This window comes from Drosophila innubila, chromosome X, assembly GCF_004354385.1.
Source record: "Drosophila innubila isolate TH190305 chromosome X, UK_Dinn_1.0, whole genome shotgun sequence".
Taxonomy (NCBI): Eukaryota; Metazoa; Arthropoda; class Insecta; order Diptera; family Drosophilidae; genus Drosophila; species Drosophila innubila.
Window position 1 is genome coordinate 18,897,677 of NC_047626.1, and position 19,976 is coordinate 18,917,652.

The window sequence follows — 19,976 nt, forward strand, 5'->3', positions numbered from 1 at the left end:
AATACACAATATTTTTTATTTTAAATTTTTTTTTTTTTGTGTTTTATTACGCGCTTTTCTTTATAAAAATTTACGCAGTTTTTTTTCTCACATACATATATTTTTACACGCACTTTTATTTAATTAATTTTGTTGTTGTTGTACTTTAGGCTTTGTGTTTTGTTGCTGTTGTTTTCGGTAATTTTTTTTCTTTTCTTTTAATTTGTATGGTGAGTACGTAAATTTTGTGTTGTTTTTTGCTTGGTTTGTTTAGACTTGAAATGAGCTCAAGGTAAAAATTTTGTATCAACGACCAAAACGCGACGACGACGACAACGACGTTAACGGCGACGCTGGCAGCAACTGCGACGTCAAGCAGCTGCAGCTGATGGGCTCTGTTATAATTCGTAGATCTCTCTCATACACATGTACATATGTGAGCTCTTTCTGTGTGTATGTGTGTGTGTGTGTGTATGAGCGCCCTTTAATTTGCGTTTGATATACAACTATTTGACACTTTGACAACACAACAACAAAAAAAAAGCCACAAAAAAATGTTTGGGGAATGAAAAAAATAATTTAAAAAAAAAAAACAAAAAAAACGAAACCAACAACAAAGATAAGTACAAAACAATGCTATGCAAATGCACATGCAAACACATACATATTTACATACACAAGTACGTATATTATTATATAGTATGTGTGTGTATATAGAAATTAAATTGCCGCAAACAAAAATCGCGCGTTGTTGTTATTGTGTTTGTTATTTTGACTGAAAGCAACGACGACAAATGTCGCCCAGCAAATGTCGATGACGATGCGACAACGATGTCGACGTCGACGTCGACAGCGGCAGAGGCAGCGGCAGCAGCAGCTGGGCAGCAAAGTCGACAGCAGCAAACATGCATACTATAATACTCGCAACTCAGCGAGCGACTCATGAGAGCGTGAGTTGACTGACTGAATGAGAGAAGGAGGCAGACCGAAGGCTGGCTGAAGGCACAAGGCACAAGGGCAGAAAGGGAGTGAGAGCGAGAGACGCAGCAAGACATAGGGAGCAAAAGCAAATACACGCGGTGTTTGTTCAATGTTGTTGTTCCTTCTGCTTCTTATTGTTGCTTTTGCATTTGCATTTGCATTGGCATTTGTTTTTGATTTTGCAGCTACTATTGCAAGTACTACATGGGCAATCGCATTGGCATTGCCTCGACGTGACCCTGTATGTGTTGCAGTAGAACACGAACACACACACAGACACACATACTCATCTCAGCACAATAGGTATAACAATAACACAACAACAACAATGAACGAACGAATCAACGAAAAATAGTATAACTGTTCTTATTGTTGTTGTTGAGAAAGCGGAAATAAACGAAGCGCACATTGCAGGCAGCAAATTGCCAGCTGTGGGCGTTGAAACGCACTGTGGGCGTGGCAGCTGAGCGAGCGGAGAGTGCACTTACAACAAAACAATAACCAAAGCAAACAACAATTGTAATTATACCATTATAAATAACAATAACAACAACGATATCAAATATACAGATGTATATCAATTGTTTGCTCGCAAATGTATGGAAGTAGGGTATTTCAAAGTCGTATTAATGATGCGCATAAGCAATCCAAAAGCAATTTCCCACACTCGAAAAAACATAATAATCCCTATTACCTGAGATTAAAACTTTAAATACACTGCACACATAAAAAAATTTTTATTGATAATTAATGGAAAAAAATGTATCGCAAATTCTACAACTAATTTTTTAATGCAAATATTTCAAAATTTGTATGGATAAAGATTATGAAAACTAGATAAAAAAAAATTTCAAATTCAAAAAGATTAAATTTAACTTTATAAACTTATTATTTTAAATATTTTTATCATTTTTAGTATTTTTACAATTTTTATTAATTTTCCTAACATCCCAGCGCTACAAATTTGACTTATGTTTAATTACAATACAATTGATTGAACAAATTATAAGTCTGTACATAAAATATACATGTTTTGATTTAGTTTATTTCATTTAATTTTAATTTATGTAACAGTTAATTATTTTATTTGTATTTTGTTATTAGGTTTTGTTGTTATTATAAAAGATGAATTTTTTATTTATAAATCCTTCAATGAATTCCATTTATAAAACATTATATAGTAAAACTAAATCGCTATCCATTGTGGAGTATTTTCAAGTTAAAGGACAATAAACAATCTATTTGATCAATAATTTGATTATATTATAAACTGCATATCAGTTTCCGAAGCCTTTTTGAATGAAAGTTCGTATTTGCTGACTCATTGCATCTATATAGGTCATGATCATCTCATTATTCCAATTCCAATCCCAATCAACCCTTTAAAAATAACTGAAAGCCAAAGCGAAATTCGAAATCTTTCATTTTAATCCCTTGAGAAATATTGAATAAGATCGCTAATTGAGTTATTTTATGAAATTTAATACATTCTTGTGGGGATCTCTTAATGTAGAAAACAAAAGTATTCACATGACAGTTGAATGAACTTCTTTCCGCAAAGCAAAGCCAAAGATTGAACAATTAGTGAACCCATTGAGTTCTTGTCCAAAAGGAAAACGTAAAGATCTCAAGAGCTGACACAGTCAAAACCCGCTAAGTATACATGTACACTGTGGAAAACAATTTATAGTTTTAATTTTAATAATAAATAAATTTATTTTATAGATCTAGCACTTACTGATCCTAAGAGTAGTTAATAAGTAAATCCGATACTACATTATTTTGCATTTGTATTTTCTTTTTGTTGTATTGATATCAATAATTATCGATTGTATTTTGAGCAAAATAATTCCGATTGTTAAGGAGATTAAATATTAAAGTTTTTGAAAAGCTATAAAACTATCGATAACCATCAATAATTTTAATTTTTCTTTTATTCAACTTGAAAATAAATTTTCATCAATTAAAATGAACATATAGTATTTTTAAGCCGACTTAAGAATGGATAACACAGCATGCATGAGTATATCGATAAGTACGGGCTATATTTATAAACGTTTTCAGTAGTTATTTCTACCAGTTTGAAAATACTCTACCACTTATTATTTTAAGCACTTTCTTTATAATTGAAACTAGAGTTTTTATAGTGTTATTGGATTTTCACTTTGTCAAGTTGTCAAGCCGAACAAAGAGAAGGAAATATCGGTGTGTTATCTGCACATATAAAAAGATGTCATACTATTGTATTATCAGTTACATTCGACTTTTAACCTGACTGTGGAAATATTATGATTTATAGGGTCATAACTATTAATTGTATTGCAAAAAAAAAACTATATTCAAGTAAGAATCGTTAAATGATTGACTAAACTAATGAATGACAAAATAAAAACTATTACTTATTGCTTACGATTATTATTAATATTGGCTTTATTTTTCTTACATTTTTTTTTTATTTGGTTATTAAGGTTCGAAGCGTACTAATGAACTCAAAGCGATAATACTATTGTGTATGAATATATATAAATTGTTTATATATATATATATATATATAGAGAGAGAGGATAGAGTAAGTATATATGCATATATATATGTATAATGAATTGTTAAAGTGTAGCCATGAGAAGCAACAACAATCTGAAGCTAAGTAAGCACACTCGCACAGACAGACGGACAGACGGACAGAAAGACAGACAGGCAGACCCCCAATAGCCTGTATGTACGTTGTACGCGTATGTATGTATGCGTGTTTGTTTGTTTGAATGTATGTATGTGTGTGTTTGTGTGTAAGGCAGACGTTGTCGTCAACGTTGGTTGCCGTATCTGTAGCCACAACAACAAGAACAGAGCACTTGGCATGCTCGCCATCTGTACATAATGTATCTGTATCTAAACATATACTTAGATACATACTGACAGACAGACCGACAGACAAGAGAGTCAGTGGAAGGCAGGCCAAAGTAAATGCTTCTTTTTTGAACCGGTTGAAGTCATATTTGCCACCGTGGAAGAAGAAAAAAAAGAACAACAACAGCAACAACCACAATGACAACAGCAATCGTTGTCGACGTCAGCATCGAACAGCGGCGAAAAATACGCGACGCATCGACTATTTGCTACTTTTTATAGTTAAACATGGCTTTGTCGACCCACAACCATATTTATTATTATATGGAACAGAAAAAAAAAGTGGAAAAGAGCAACATTTACAGCTAACTTAAGTCTCAATTTGGCCAAGTTTCCTGGCTAATACCAAAGCGTCAACATGGAACCCACTAAATGCCCTGTTAAAACAAAACCTCAACTACATGTCAGGCTAATTTCAACAGTTTATCGCAAAAAGATCCTGAGATATCATAAAAAAAGTTGAATTATCACAAAAATTCACACAAAAAGGAGCTAATCAATTTTAAATGATTTGATATTAATGAAAATACAAGCAATAATATTATAAAATTGCTAGCTTAGGATACTTATTCATGACAAAAATTCTAATTTATATCGATATCAACCATACTTAATTCTTATCGATAATATAACTAATTAACTAATTAAAGAAAATATTTCTTTAAAATTCATAAATTTTAATGGACAATTCAAATAATTTCACTGTAAGGATTCAAAATTAGACAACTACCAAATGCTAAAGCGTGCAAGAAATTATTTCATCGATAATACTAATAATCGATAACGCTATGCAAATATGTGCAATCTCTTAAATTGCTGTGCATTTGTAAAGTGCGCATCACAAAGGTGAACCTGTCCACTTGACCGATAACATGTTTTAGATAATTATCGATAACGATATACCTTGCGGCAAACATTGAAGCAACGAGTACATGTATTTGATAATATCTTTGGCAACTCCACTCATTTGTTTGACACCTTACTAAAGAAGAGTACAAGGAGAAGGCAAGGGAGGGGGGGGAGGAAAGGGGTGCTCAGGTGCTAGCTTGAGATACTTTCAGTGTATATTGAGATATCATTTTATATTACTTTTGTTGTACGTCGTGTGCAAGTCGTTGTCGGTTGTCGTCGTCTGTCTGTACTTTTTCCTCTCACTCTCTTTGCCTCACATTTTATTTGTGACCCCCTTCTTTTCCCCCTTTTTTTATAGCATTCTAGCTTCAATAACCAGTGAAAAAAAATATACACACACACAGATACAGAGCGAAAAAATTATGTATACACACGCCAATCGGTTTATATCTGAGATATATGTATGTATAATAAGTATATGTGTGTGTGTGTTTGTGTGTTTGTATATCTGAGAGTTTTGTGAGCCGTAGGTTGTCCGCAGGGAGGTGTACAGCGGGCAGAGGTGGAGAGGGAGGTAGTAAAGCGACAAACGTTGGGTCGGACTGGTCGATTAAAGCGAGTGCCTGAACTGAACTGAACCGAACTGAGCTGAATTGAATTGAATCTGCCTTTTATACAGTGTGGAGGAAAAAAGGTAGGGGTACAGTATACCCACCTCACCTCACCTCACCTCACCTCACCCCATCTCATCTCATCTCCCTCCCGTGCCAGCTCTTCACTCCTCTTGCCCATGGCTCTTTGATAATTTCTCGCTCATTTTGTGACTCTTCGTGAGTGCAAATGTGCGACAAGGCAGCAGCTTCTTGTTACCTCTTCCACTTCCTCTTCCTCATCCCCTCTTAGCCCCACGCTTTCCCTTTGGAAGCCAACACAGCCCACCCATATAACTCTTTGTATGTATCTGTAAAATCTTGTGTATTAATTTTAATAAGAAAGAAAAGTATCTGCAGTGATGCTGACGTTGAATGCTGACAACTCTACGTATGTAGGTAGATGCATAGATTGGTAAGTGGGCAGCTTTTCATACTGTGAAACCTGTCGTGCAGTGAATTTCTAATTAAAAGGTATCTAAATGCCAATACTTTTGTTAGTGACTGTATTAAGCTACCGTTATTGCCTTCAATGATGTATTAAAACTTAAACTCGGATTTATAACATCAGTTCTATATTAAAAAGTTAAAAAAAAGCTCATTAAAGCTGACATTAGTTTACCACTAGTGGTTTTTGCCAATTTTAAGCTTTTTAATAAATTTGAATTCAAGAAAAAAAAACAATTTAAGCTCAACTATTAAAAAAAACTCTAAAAAGCACATTGAAGCTGCTTTCTAAGCAGCTTTTTTCCAAGTACGTCGAAGAATATTTGTTTAATACAAAATGCTATTGATCCAAGTGCTTCATGTGTATTTTAAAAGCTACTTAAAAGCACATTAAAGCTTTTTAAGTGCTTTATGACATTAGAAATTTGTAGCTTATTAAAACTTATAGATTTTAAAGCAGATTTTCTCTTAAAGCATTGATAATTTAAATAATTCTAAAAAAAAATAAAATTAGTAAGGTTTTTAATTGGCTGTTTACAAGCTGGTAAAGCACATTAAAATAAAAATGACAGCTCATTTAAGAAAAATTGATCCAAATTTGTAAATAAAAATGGCTTTTTAGAAAATAACACAAGGAACTTAAGACAAATTTGACAAATTTCGTGTTTTTATAAATTGGAGAAACTTTGTTTTTTTTTAGCGTAAAAACAATATTTTTAAATCTACAACTAAAAGTTGTATCTTCTGAGTAATGACTCTTCAACAGTCGTTTTATTTAGGCAATCATCACTGTAGATATAACTCGTAATTGCTTCCAGCGGCAGCAGGAACAACTTAACGAGTTAGATACGACAACGTTGACAATGCCAATGCACTGAAGACTGTCTTCCGTCTTCTGTCTGCTGTCTTTGGTTTTGAGTCTTCTCTGTTTTCTGTTTTGCTGTGTTCCTTATTCTGCTTTGCCATGTTAATTGCCAGAGTCTTGGTATCAATTTATAAATGCATGTATTTGTATCTGCAAGATACACACTCATCGATGTTGAAGATTCGCGAAAGAAACAACAAAATTTTGCAATATTCTCTTTTCGCCTATTGACACAGCAACAACAACAACGAGATGCAAACCGTTATCTCTGGTTGCGGTTTTATGCAAGAAACAAACAAATACGTGATTTGTGGTACAACAACTACGCCACTCAACAGATACACACGCACACACACACACACACTAAAGTTTGCAGATACTTTTTGGTATTTCTCAGTTTGTTTTTTTTTTTGGTAGCGAATGCGAAGTGCGAGTACATAATAGCACAAAGTATATTATACCTTAAACAGATACACACTCACAATAAATGAAACAAAAACAAAACAGAAGATAACGAAACCGAACAAAAAATATATAACCAGAAAATGAAGCAGCAAAAAAAAAACCAAACAGACCCCAAAAAGCAAAGCTTGTAAAAATTTAATGAACGCATTTAATAGGGCAGTTTTCGGTTTCAGATACCCTTCGGCCCAAAGGGTATATTAGTCTATTATATTACACTATTCACAGTACATTGTATTAAGCTGAAACTGCTAAACTATTCTAAAAAAATGTTAACTATTCTAAAACCCAAGATTAATCGAATATGCGAAATCTAATCTATAAAATTGTTGCACAATTTTTATATTACATATGTTATTTATGTGCAAAGATCGTTTTGCTATCGAGTTGTTATCAATGATTTTTGTTTGATAAAGATGACACGATTATAATATCCATTCGAGGGTGTGTTTTAGTCGATCAGCATTCCCAGTCAGCTTAATACGAAGTACAGTTGAATTGTTTTTTTTTTATTATAAATATTAGATCACATTAGAGAGAAGTTTATTGAGAGCACCCTGTATAATCATGTTACGCCTTTCAGTCACTTAGAATTTCAATTTGTTCAGTCTGTTAATCAAACACAAATTTTTGCTATGCATGCATATATGTATGTATGTATATGTATGTTTAAATATATGTACATATGTATGTATTATTCTTTGAACTAGCACACACACATACACACACACAGCACGCACACATGCACATTCAATAAGCAACAACAACAACAACAACACTTTTTGCAAATGGGGTTCAAAAACACCAAACAAAAATTTGGCCCACATTTTTGCGCATTCATTTTGCTCTGTTGTTGTCGTTGTCGTTGTTGTTGTTGTTGTTCTTTCCAGTTGAATTTCATACATCTTCATACATCCCCCCACCAACACTTCTCGTCTATCTCTCTCTCTCTCTCTGTCTCTGTCTCTCTCTCTCTGCTCCACCCCCCTCACAGCATACTATCACTTTTGTCCCTTGCCCACAACGTCACTGTGTGGCAATAATATTTTTTTTGCTCATTGCTTTGTTTTGTTCCGTTTAGTTTAGTTTAGTTCACTCTTTTAGCTCTTTTGCTTGCTCTCTTCTGTCTAACCGCTCTCGCTCCCAGCGAGAGAGAGAGAGCGCGCTCTTCACTTTGCTCTTGTCTTGTCTGTCGTCGTCTTTGTCTATCTCTCTCTTTCTCTCTCTCTCTCTGCCTTTTTATGCTATTTAGACTTTATGAAATCACTAATTGTTTAAACAAAATGCATAATAACACACACGCACACGTACTCACTCACACATAAACAGAGCACCCACATACACACACACACACACACATACACTGCAAGTTCCTTTTCTCTCTCTCTCTCTCTTGCAATGACATTTCTCTCACACTGCCCGTTTCTATTGTGCTTTTTGCTCTCTGCAACAGCACAATAATAATAATAACAACAACTGCGACGACGACGACGACGACAACGACGACGACGGCGGCGGCGGCGGCGACAAAAAAAAAAGTTCAGCACAAAACACACAATAACAATTGAAATTGTATTGTGAGCACAAATTAACGCGCATAACGTACAAAAACAACAACAGCAAAGATGAACGAAAATGCAAAAAAAAAAATACAAAAAAAAAATCACAAAAGCACAAACATTGCTTTTTCGTTACCGTTTTGATTTTGATGGCGTTTGAATTGCGACTGAAACTGAATGATGCTGTTGCTGCTTCTAGCTCAGCTGCTGCCGCTGCCGCTGCCACTGCCACTGCCACTGCCTGACGTCGCTTTGCATTTCAGCAACGCAGCGACGTCAGCAAACGCAGCGGGCAGGGCAGCAAAGAAAATGGCAAACGCCAACTGGACTGGGCGTGGGCAGAGGAAGAGGCAGAGACAGAGGCTGTAGCTGTAGCTGTGGCAGAGGCTAAGGCAGAGACCGAGGCCGAGGCCGAGGCCGAGGCAGCAACAGTGAACAGAGACTGTGGCAGAGTCTGAGGCTGGGGCAGCGACAGTGCTGCGTGCCAGCTTGACGACACAGGAGGTAGGTGGTTGGAGGTAGGTGGTTGGAGGTAGGTGGTTGGAGGTAGGTGGTTGGAGGTAGGAGGTTGGAGGTTGGTGGAGCGACAGGCGCCTCTAGCCGCATTTTCAATTTAAACGCGCGCACATACACATGTTCACATGGATGTACATTGTACACACATACACAAGAGTGCACGCAGCAGCAGCAGCGGCAGCAACGCAGCGACGCGTCGTCAGCGTCGACAGCGCTGTTGGCAACTTAGCTAAAACTTCCAAATGCGTAGACGTCGACGCGCAGATTTTTTTTTTTTTTTTACGTTGTAGGTCCAAGCACAAGAGCCACCCAACAACAACAGAACAAAACCCAACTCCACCTCCACCTCCACCTCTTAGCGTGCATCAACATTCCCCCTCCTGCCCCTCCCCCACTACCCATAGCATACGTTACGCTAGCCAACCAATACAACAACAACATCCATAGCATGTTGGAGGCAGGTCGCAACTCAATCGCACAACACGTCGCATCGCATCGCGTCGAGTCGCGGCATCGTCATCGTGGTTACAACTTGTACCTAACTATACACCTTCCACAAACACACCAAACCCAAACCAATCCACCACTCTGGCAATGGCACTACTCACCACCCACTATGGTACATGCCACAGCAAAGAGCAGGAATATGAAGGTGGCCAGCAATTGCGTTGTAATTGCCAGTCAAAACTATTGCTGCGCACGACAAGAGGGGACAGGGGGAAACGGGGAGCGGGGAGGGGGGAGGAGATCGGTCAGCCAGGGTAAGGGGGAGGAGTAGAGGTGTGGGTTTAACTACCTTCAACATCATGATTCAAGAATATACTGTTCAAAGTTGAAGTGCTTTTGAGTAGCTTATACTTACAACTAATTTGGGTATTATACCCATTGTTCCATCAATGGAATTACACTAATGAAAACAAATTGTTCAAGTATTTTATTTAACAAGACAATTAACATTGTTGTTATATGGCAACTTTTAAAAAGAAACTCCAAAGTATAAATTGCCTACAATCAATGTTTTTCTTTTTTAATACATTTTTATTCTCAATGCATTCAATTCTACGTCTAAAAAAAGGTTTGAAAAACAGCCTTGATAAAGTTTAGTTGATGCACATTCTAGTGGAAATGTTTTTATGTTTATGAAATGTTTTCATACTACATTTATTTGCACGAATCTCCACTAAATTAATTTCAATAAATATAATATAATATTACTCAGTAATAGTACAAATGAATAGCCACTATTCCACTTATTTTTATAATTTTACAGACCGTCAGATATAAAAAAGACGAAAGTTACATATTTTCCAATAGGAAAAAAAATATACACATAAAAAGTAAACAAAAATAATAAGTAAAACAAAAAAAATGTTTAATGCTAAGCCAGTTTTTAGCTTTCTTTAGAATTCGTTTAAAGTTCTTTAAAATGTTGCCTTTAAGTCTTTGACAGTACTAAGTACAATTCCTATCAATTATGTGACTAAAATTAGTCAGCAACAAACTAAGTAAATTAAAATAAATAATAATGTATTACTTATTTAACTATAATTCCAGCTATAGAAGTTTCATATAGTAGTTGGGCATACTTTCATATTGAATTTAAAGGAAAATGCAATTAATTCTTATACTAATATTCTGAACTTAAAACCATTTGAGAATTATAGAAACATATTTTGTAATTTATTTGCAAACATTTTCTTGCAGTTTTCCAGAAATTGACTTGCTCTCAACACAATTTCATGTTCAGCGTTAACTTTAATATAAAGGCGAATTTGCTCTGTTGTTGTTGTTGCGGCTTGCTGTTCTTGTTGTTTTTGTTGTTGAGGCACAAGTCATGCTTTTTGTTGTTGCTGTTGCTGCTGTTAGCCGTGCTTTGTTTTAGCCAACTGCCTCCACAACTGGCGGCAACAACGGCTGCTTGTCGATGATGAAGTGCTCGACGTTGACTTCGACGCTAACGCTGACGTTAACGTTGACGCTAACGTCGTCGCTGTCGCTGTCGTTGTTGCTGTTGCTGTCGTTGACGGTGTTGTCGTTGTCGTTGTTGTTCGGGGCGGCGCGGTCGACTCGTGTGCGCCGCGCATAATAACCACACGCATATACACAACAACAACAGCAGCAACAGCAGCAACAACAGCAGCAGCAACAACAACGACAACAGCGAAGATGTTGCTGCTGTGTTTGGCCAGCAACAAGCGCACTTTAAGTGTAGCAAAATGTACTGCAAAACTGTACAGCACAAACACACATACACACACACACACACTTAAATACACATACATACACACACACACACACACACCCATGCAACACTCGCTCACTTAACAACGTTGCAGACTCTCCCAAAAGCTTTGCAAAGCTGGCCCCAAATCTATGGGCCAATGCATTCCAACCTAATAGATGATGATGTTGATGATGATAATGATGATGACGGGCCATATACACCTCTCCCTAGCCTCCCACCAGTACTCTCCCGCTCTGGCAGTCTTGCCTGGACTTTCCGCTAACTGCCCAACAGCCAACAGGCAACAGTCAACAGTCAGCTGCCAACAAGCTGGGCTCTCTAATTATAATGTGTTCGGTTGCCTTTTGCTTGTTTGGCATTCCGATGCGCGTTCAAGTCGAAGGGAGCTGTGTATGCATATGTGTGTATCTATGTGTGTGTATGGGTACCAAGATTTCAACAACAACTACAACAGACTCTCCACATACACTTATACACACATATAATTGGCTTAAAGTGCAACAGCCAAATACACAAAAGTCCACTAGCAACAGCAACAACAATAACGAATTTGCAACAAAAAAAGATACAAAAATTACAACAACTACAAAAGGGAAATCCACTGAGGTTCGGACAAGCCTAATAACCTGGACAAATCATTCACACACTTCCACAGCATTATGAAATATTTCATTGTATCGATAGTTAAGTAAATACATGTCATAAATTATTATGATGATGAAAAAAATTCCATTTAAATTTTTTACATTTGCATTAATTTTGTTAAATAGCAAGTTGCTAGAAAATTTATTTCCTTGTACCACACATTAATATATATACACTGATAAAAAGACTCTACATTTTATTCAGTTTTTATTTAGTTTTTAATGATACAAATTCACGTAAAATATATTTATTTTATTTGTAAATCAGCTGAAATAGCCAACAATAAAAATTTGCGAATATTTGAATATAAAATAATACGTTTATATTGTTATTTTAAAATTTTTTTAATTTAATTTTAAGTCTCATCTGCTTATAGCCTGACCCAATAAATAAATAAAATAAAATAAATACAAAAAAAATAAAATTAAATTAAAATAAATAAAATAAAATAAAATAAAATTAAAATAAATAAAATTAAATTAAAGTAAAAGTTTATAAACTAAAATATAATTAATATAAATTTTTTAAACTTGAAACTTGATAGATAAAACTTATGAAAAGTTCAACAAAAAGTACAAAGTTCGAAAATATGATAAAAAAAAAAAAAAGAATAATAAAAAATGGTTTACAAATTTAAATTAATATAACTTTTTCCTTTAAAAACTTAAAAGTTCAAAATGTTGAAAAGTTCAAGACATTTGCATAAATATGAAGACAATAAAATAAACAAAATATAGTATTTGCTAATTAATGATTATTAAAAAATAATATTTTCAAATATTTAATGTTTATAAATTAAAAACTGAAAATTTAAATATAAAAATTAAACATTAAGAAATGTACAAATTGAAGAAAATGTTTCTTTTTCTAAAGAGCATTGTTGAAGCTATGTTGCTGAACTTTTGAGCCTATTAAAGTTTAATTGATCGAAACTTGAGCGCGATTTGAACGAAACTTGGGGCTAATTGTTAAGCTAAAGAGCGTGAATGATTGACCCAAGTGGTAAAGATGAGTAAAAATATATAAAAAAAAAACCAGTAAAAAAAACAGAGATTGTACATGATATGTTTATGTACAGTAGACGTGTCTGTGTGTGTGTGTGTGTGAGTAAGCGTGTATTGGGTAAGGAAGTGCACAGAGCGACCACAGTGGCAGGCCGTACATAGCAAAAAGGGTTAACACAGACACACACCCGTATATATAGGTATATTTATAAATATATAAGAGACTGAGTCCGATGCCGCCCCAAGAGAGAGAGAGAGAGAGAGAAAGAGAGAGTGCAAGTTGCCAAGTTGCCAAGCGGCTAAGAGTAACCAGTTTTGCAATACCAACAACTGCTGCAAGTCGAACAATCGTCAAATACACAAAATCCACTTTGCAAATCATCAACAACAAACAGGAACAGGCCCCGGATTTGGCCCATGGCCTCAGACAGAGCCGAAGTCGGAGTCGCAGTCGGTATCGGTATCGGAGTCTGTGACTCTGTTGCCAATGCCTATATATGTATATATATATATATATATATATCTGTCTCTCTCTCTCTCTTTCGCTCTTTCTATGTGTGTGAGTGTGTGTGTGAGTCTGGTGCATGTGCATGCAACATGCAACTGGCCTTCCAATGCACACACAACATTCCAGTGCAAAATGCAGTAAGAAAATGGACAGACCCACAATATGCAGCAAGGTGCCGTTTCCATGTTTTCAGCATGTTGCAGAAACACAGAAAACTAAAAGGCAACAGCAACAAAAAAAAAAAAACACACGCACACAAACATGTAAGTATAGTATGTATGGCGAACCTCTGGGAAGCACAACCCCCAAAAGAGCCGACAGCTAATGCGAACTCTGGCAACCTTGCAGACCCTCCATTTGAAAAGCCCAACCAAATAATATGCATTGGAATATCTGGGCACGGATGCCACTTGATGAAAATATTATGTACCAGAGTTTATGGGCAGAAAGTGTACCAAATAATATTTTTCATGTATTCATTTAATGTTAACATAGACTTGATTTCTAAATTTATGAGAAATAATAAGAAAAAATAAATTTAATAAAAACTAAAACAACGAAATTAAATTGAAAGTATTTACTTGTTTTTGTCACGAACCTATAAAATCGGAAACGAAAAATAAATGTAAGAAAAATAAATTTTAAAAACCAATTTAAAAAAATAATTAATTTAAGAAAAAGTAATTTCTTCTTTTTGTTACAAGCCTATTAAATCGATTATATATTTTTGATTTATTCATTTGCTATATTTACTCGACCAAAAAGTAAAGGCATTTCAATTTAAAATATAAATTATGATTCTGAATAAACAAATAAATAAAATAATTCAAAATTTCCAATTGAAATCTGAAAAGGTAAGAAAAAGTTCTAGATTTATAATGTTTTTAAAAATGCACCCATTTATTGAGTTTTCCCATCAAATATGATGGGAATAATTTATTCTATAATCTGAGATCGATGTAATATGTGAAATTCATGGTATTAGTTCCAAATTACAAATGTAATCAAATAAAAGGTGACCCAATGTTTCTATTATTAAAAACGGTACCAGTGTTTTGGAGAGTCAGCCTCGTCTACAGAGAAGGGGTGAGTAAATTGGAGGGCAGCAGGGTGCTAGCTTTCAGCCTGGAAGTTTTGGTTATTTCGGCAAAGGTGAGAAATCAAAGAGCACACAAAGAGCTTTGCATACACAAGAAAAAAGCATCTTTTTTGGCAAAAAACGCAAACAACAAAATTAGTCAAAAATCCTCCAAATGAGAATGAAATGAAAACCAAGCCAAATTATGCACATACATACATATGCAAGCAAACACAGACACACACACACACACACGCAAAACAAGTCGGAGGCCAAAAAAAAAAAGTAGGGAGCTTTAATATAAAAGTTAAGTCAAATTTTGTTCATCAAACACGCAACCAACAACTTGCAACAAGTTTGAAGTTGGCAAGCGGCGTCTGCTGCTAAAAATAAAACCAACACACTCGCACACACATACACACATACACAGACAGACTGTTAGCAGCAGCAACGAAGACGATGACGACGTCGACAACACGACGACGCCGACAACGACAACGATGACTGCAAAAAAAAAAAATGTGATACGACAGTGATTACGCGATTTTTCCATAATAAATGTTGTGGTAAAGGCGACCTTCCGGTTATGGCTGACGAGGCGACGCGACACGAGGCATAGAGACATACACGAGCACTTGTTCGGCTCAACGACGATGACGACCTTCCTATGGTCGGTCAGTCGCTCGTTTTTCTCTTTCTCTCTCTCTCTCTCTCTGTTTCCCCATCTCTATGTCGCAGTGTAGCGGAAAATGTCGGTAAACAGTGCAACCGGTTTTCAATTACGCACACATAGCAGTGGGGGCCCTGCACAGTGGTACTAACATCTCATTTCAGTTAAGTAGATCAATAACCATGTTTATTCATATATTTCACCTTAAATACTATATATTTTATCATTTTAGATTAAATCAAGAATATTTCTTGAAAAATAATATTTAATAATGCATATTGCAATAAAATATAATTTAAACGTATTTGTATTACAGTATGCCAAGCAACTGTCAAGTATAATCTATGTATGCATTAAAAATCTTAGCAAATTCCATTCGAATTTTTGCAAGCCCTTTTCAGCGAACATAGAGGCAAAAATACTAAATATTTAATTATTTTTTCTCAAAATTTAATTTTTACTACGCCATTTTTGCAAACAGTAAACAATTTGACAGTATAAAATTTTCCAAATAATGTTTTTCTGGTTTTAATTTTGTTATAGGTTTTATTTATTTATTATTTAATTTTTTTTTTTTTGTTTTATCTTTAAGTAATACATTACTATATTCTATAGATCTGTACAAAAAAAAAATATTGGAAAAGTGCCTATACTAGTCCGTTTTTAACTGAAAGTAGCATTTGTGTGCCTCTTTTTGTTTTGAAAACAACTAATTGACAAACTGTACGTTTTGTTTAAATTTTTTTCTTTAAATCGTATACAATAAAATTAAAATCATCATCAATAAAAATTAAAAAAAAATAAAAAATAAACAAAAATGTTTGGTTAATGCAATTGAACTTGTGGTCCCACTGTATTTAGCACTACAGTGAGAGCGCTAAAAAGCTTTGCTCACTGACTCAAAAGTGCGCTCCCGCATCTTGTCGCTGCAGCAGCGACGCGACGCGACGCTCGTTTCATTTTACTAGGCTAATCATGTGTTCTGGTTTCGGATTTGTGCTGTGTCTCCCGTCGTACGCTTGTGTGTATGTGTGCATGTATCTGTGTGTGTTGTTTGTGTTGCTGTTTGAGCATTCATTCAAAGACGACGCCGCTGCTGCTGCCACCGACATTGCTTTGAGAGCTTTGCAATTTTGTCGGTCGCTCCGTGTCGTTGTTTTTTTTCTTCGGGTTTCGGCTTGCTTGCTTTTTTTTTGCTTTTTTTTGCGTAGTGTATGTGTGTGTTGGTGTAGTGGTGTGTGTAGGAAATATTTCACACGCTGCTTTGGCTAGGCAAGCAAAGCACTTGACAGTTGAGTGGCGGTTGCTGTTGTTGTTGTTGTTGTGTTGATGCCCGCTCTGTGAATGCTGCTCTGCTCTGCCCGCCTTCTGCCTGCTGCTTGTTGCTCTGCTGCTGCGGCGACTGCTGCTGCTGCTGCTGTTGTTGGGGTTCGTTGCCGTTGGTCGTGTTATCATTTCAGTTGCTGGCTGCATGGCGTGTCGCTTGCACGCGCAGCGGCGGCCCGGCTCGGCCCGGGACTCCACTGACTGGGTCTGGGTGTCTGGCTCGAGTCTGGGGCGTCGGCGTCGACGATTGTAATCGGTTTCAGTTCATTTTCATTTAAATGGAATTAAATATGGTAAATGATGAAATCAAGCTGAACAGCAGGCGCCGGCACCCCCCTCCTCCACACCATTCCCCCAACACACCACACACCATTCATGCACACATGTATGTATGCAGTCGTGGTGAGTTGATGTGGTGAAGGTAAGTGCACGAGCGAGTCAACGAGACGATAACAACAACAACTACAACAACAATGCCAACGAGTCTCCGGCGAGAGACCATGACAGGCAAGCGCGCGTAAAGAAAGCAAGAATCGTAATCTATATAATAAATAAATAATTTGAAATGTACACACAAAGCACAAACCAAAACCAAAGGCATTTAAAAAAAAAAAAATACAAAATTGAAATGGCCGTGGTGTCTATCAGGAAACGGTCGCTGTAAACGGCAGTAATAAAATCTCATCGAAATCGAGATTCGATATTCGAGGGAAAGAACAGGCGCACAGCAATCAGCAGCACAGCGACGATACCAAAGAGCGCACAACACACCATGTAAAGAGAGCAGAGAGCAGAGCGCAAAAGAAAAACAAAACGACAACAGTGAAAGACGTAAAAAAAATAAAAATAATCGATAAACTTGCTGCGGCTGATAAGCAGCAAGACACGAAGGCAGCAACAGCAGCAGCGCAGCGGGCAAAGCCAATATTAAAACGGCAACCAACAGAGACAGAGACAAAGACAAAGTGAAAAGCAAGCAGCGCAACCACCGAGCCGAAAACCCGATCCCGAACCCACGCAAGCCACATAAAGAGCAGCAGCGGCAGCAGCCACCACACCAGCTGAATATTCCGCAAAAAAAAAAAAAAAAGCGAATGGGGAACGGCGCAAAAATCTGGTTGGCAGCGTACCTGACGCGCGCGTGTAACCGCCAATTTAACAGGCAAACAGGCAGAGCAGCAAGCAGCAGCAGGCAGCGCTGCGACGTCAAATGTTCTGCTACTCGTCAGCCGACAACCGGCCGGCCTGAGAGAGAGACAGAGACAGAGCAACATACAGTGACAGTGACAGAGAATAGTGTCTTATAAGAGCGACATAACAGGGCTGTCGAGCTGTTAAATGCTAACGCAATCTCTGCAAATTAACAGTAATAAATTAATGCATGTCATGCTAGCGCTTTAATTTTTTACTGTTATTAGTTAAGCATTGGCATTTAATACTTTTTGATTTAAATCTATAAACTATGGTTATATCAGCTGCTATTGTGCTAGTGACAACTCGACAACCCTGTGCAATCACCGCTCTCTCACAAACACGCATACGAAATGCATGGGAGAGAGAGACTGTTATAATATTTCGGTCAGCTTAGCAAGTGGTTCTCGTTATATCGATATCGCTTTACTTGCTGCTTATTCAGCTTGTCGGTTTACAACAGCTTTTAAGATTCATTTGTTGTGTGCACATTTTAAATACTTGGTCGAGCACTTTAATAGACCCCACCTCAATGTTATATTATACCATGTCGTTTAGATAAAGAAATCGAATGATTATATTTACCTACACACTGTTTATGAGCGAAATTTTGTTGTATGGCGCGTATGCCAACTGCTGGGTGTTGAGAAAACAAGAGAAGGCAAACACAAACGAAACAAATGCGAATTCACCATCGTACTATAATCGAACGACCGACCGTCCGACCGACACCCGAGCTCCATCAAGCCGAGAACAAACAACACAGCAAAGTACTAGTAAAAACAGCGAATACAAATGGCGAATCTAAATGTTTCTCTGTGTGTGTGCACATATTGCGACACACACACACGCACACACGAAAAAAAAAAAAAAACAGTAAACCAATTTATCCATTGGAAATTTTAAACCAAACAGTGGGCGAACAGTCCAACTATGTAGATACATATCACCATATTTACAATGCGATAAATATTTTAAACTGCTCGCTTGTTCCATATCGACAACCAGCGTCAATTGCCATTCAAATTGATCAATTTATCATCGCAGGCAAATGGACAGTGTACACTGCATAAAGTGACAAGCACATTATTAAGTTCTTGGCTTGTTAAATAATGTATTATAAAAAATGTATTTAAAATCTGTACACAAATCTGCATAGAATTCCACATGAATTAATTGGTTAAAGGTTTTAATAGCTGTGTGGATAAATGTATATGTTAATTGTGCGAGATCTGTAATGCAAATTAAATTTGTTGTTAAATTTTTTCAAATTTAAATTTAGATTTTTAGTTGTATTTTGGTTTATAGTAAAAGTTGAGAGCTACTGAAGGTAAATAATACAGGGTACCACAAATGTCTTTTTACAGCAGCAATTTTGTACTTTGTTGGCGTAAAAAATCAAAGTATCTTGATTTAATTTATTGTCTTTACTTTGGCATCTAAATCTGCTTAATACTACTAATTTTACTACACTTATTCAAATTTAAACTGATTTAAAGAAAATTCCTATAAATTATTATAATTTTATTGGGGTTTAAATTTTTTTTTACCAACAATAAGTAAAAAATTGCAGCTGTATGTAAACATTATTGGTTCACTGTGCATGTCTTCATGAAAGTCAACTAGGCTGTCATTTATTAACCATAAAGTCTTGTAGTTTACACACTTGGGCAATCTTTACTGTGCACACATATCAAAACTAAGCTTCACATTACAAATTAGCGCCCCCAAGCGGCCTGTAAAACAATAAGCAACCACAGCAGAGCAGCAGCAATAGCAACAGTCACTCTCTCGCTCTATCTCTTTCATTCGCACACACTTGCACATGAGCATCTTTCAAGTGTGTGTGTGTGTGTGTGTGCTTGGTGTTGCTGTTGTGGTTTTCTCGTGCCTTCCGCACGTTTTAAAGAATTTTTTTTTGCTATGATACATTTTAATGGTAATAATGTTGTTGCTGTTGTTGTTGTTACGGTGGTTATTGTGTTAGGCTGTCGGACGGTCGCTCGGTTGGTTGGCCAGCCCCTGATGCGGTCGACGCGACGTCGACAATGAGGCCAGCGTCGCTGCAATGACGCTGCAGTCTACAGAATG

General features: G+C 36.3%; 1 protein-coding gene and 2 long non-coding RNA genes across 6 annotated transcripts in view; 1 reads left to right on the forward strand and 2 right to left on the reverse strand.

The window, feature by feature from the left end:
- LOC117794146 (homeotic protein female sterile) overlaps positions 1-19,976 on the reverse strand; it is a 101,756-nt gene that overhangs the window by 50,592 nt on the left and 31,188 nt on the right. The gene's annotated exons all lie outside the window — the stretch shown is intronic.
- LOC117794151 lies at positions 202-9,198 on the reverse strand. The gene is made up of 2 exons (XR_004618371.1): positions 8,839-9,198; positions 202-374 (listed from the first exon to the last, which is right to left on the reverse strand). It is a non-coding gene; the product is annotated as an uncharacterized LOC117794151 (long non-coding RNA).
- LOC117794150 lies at positions 13,362-19,162 on the forward strand. Its single transcript, XR_004618370.1, has 2 exons — positions 13,362-13,399; positions 18,250-19,162. It is a non-coding gene; the product is annotated as an uncharacterized LOC117794150 (long non-coding RNA).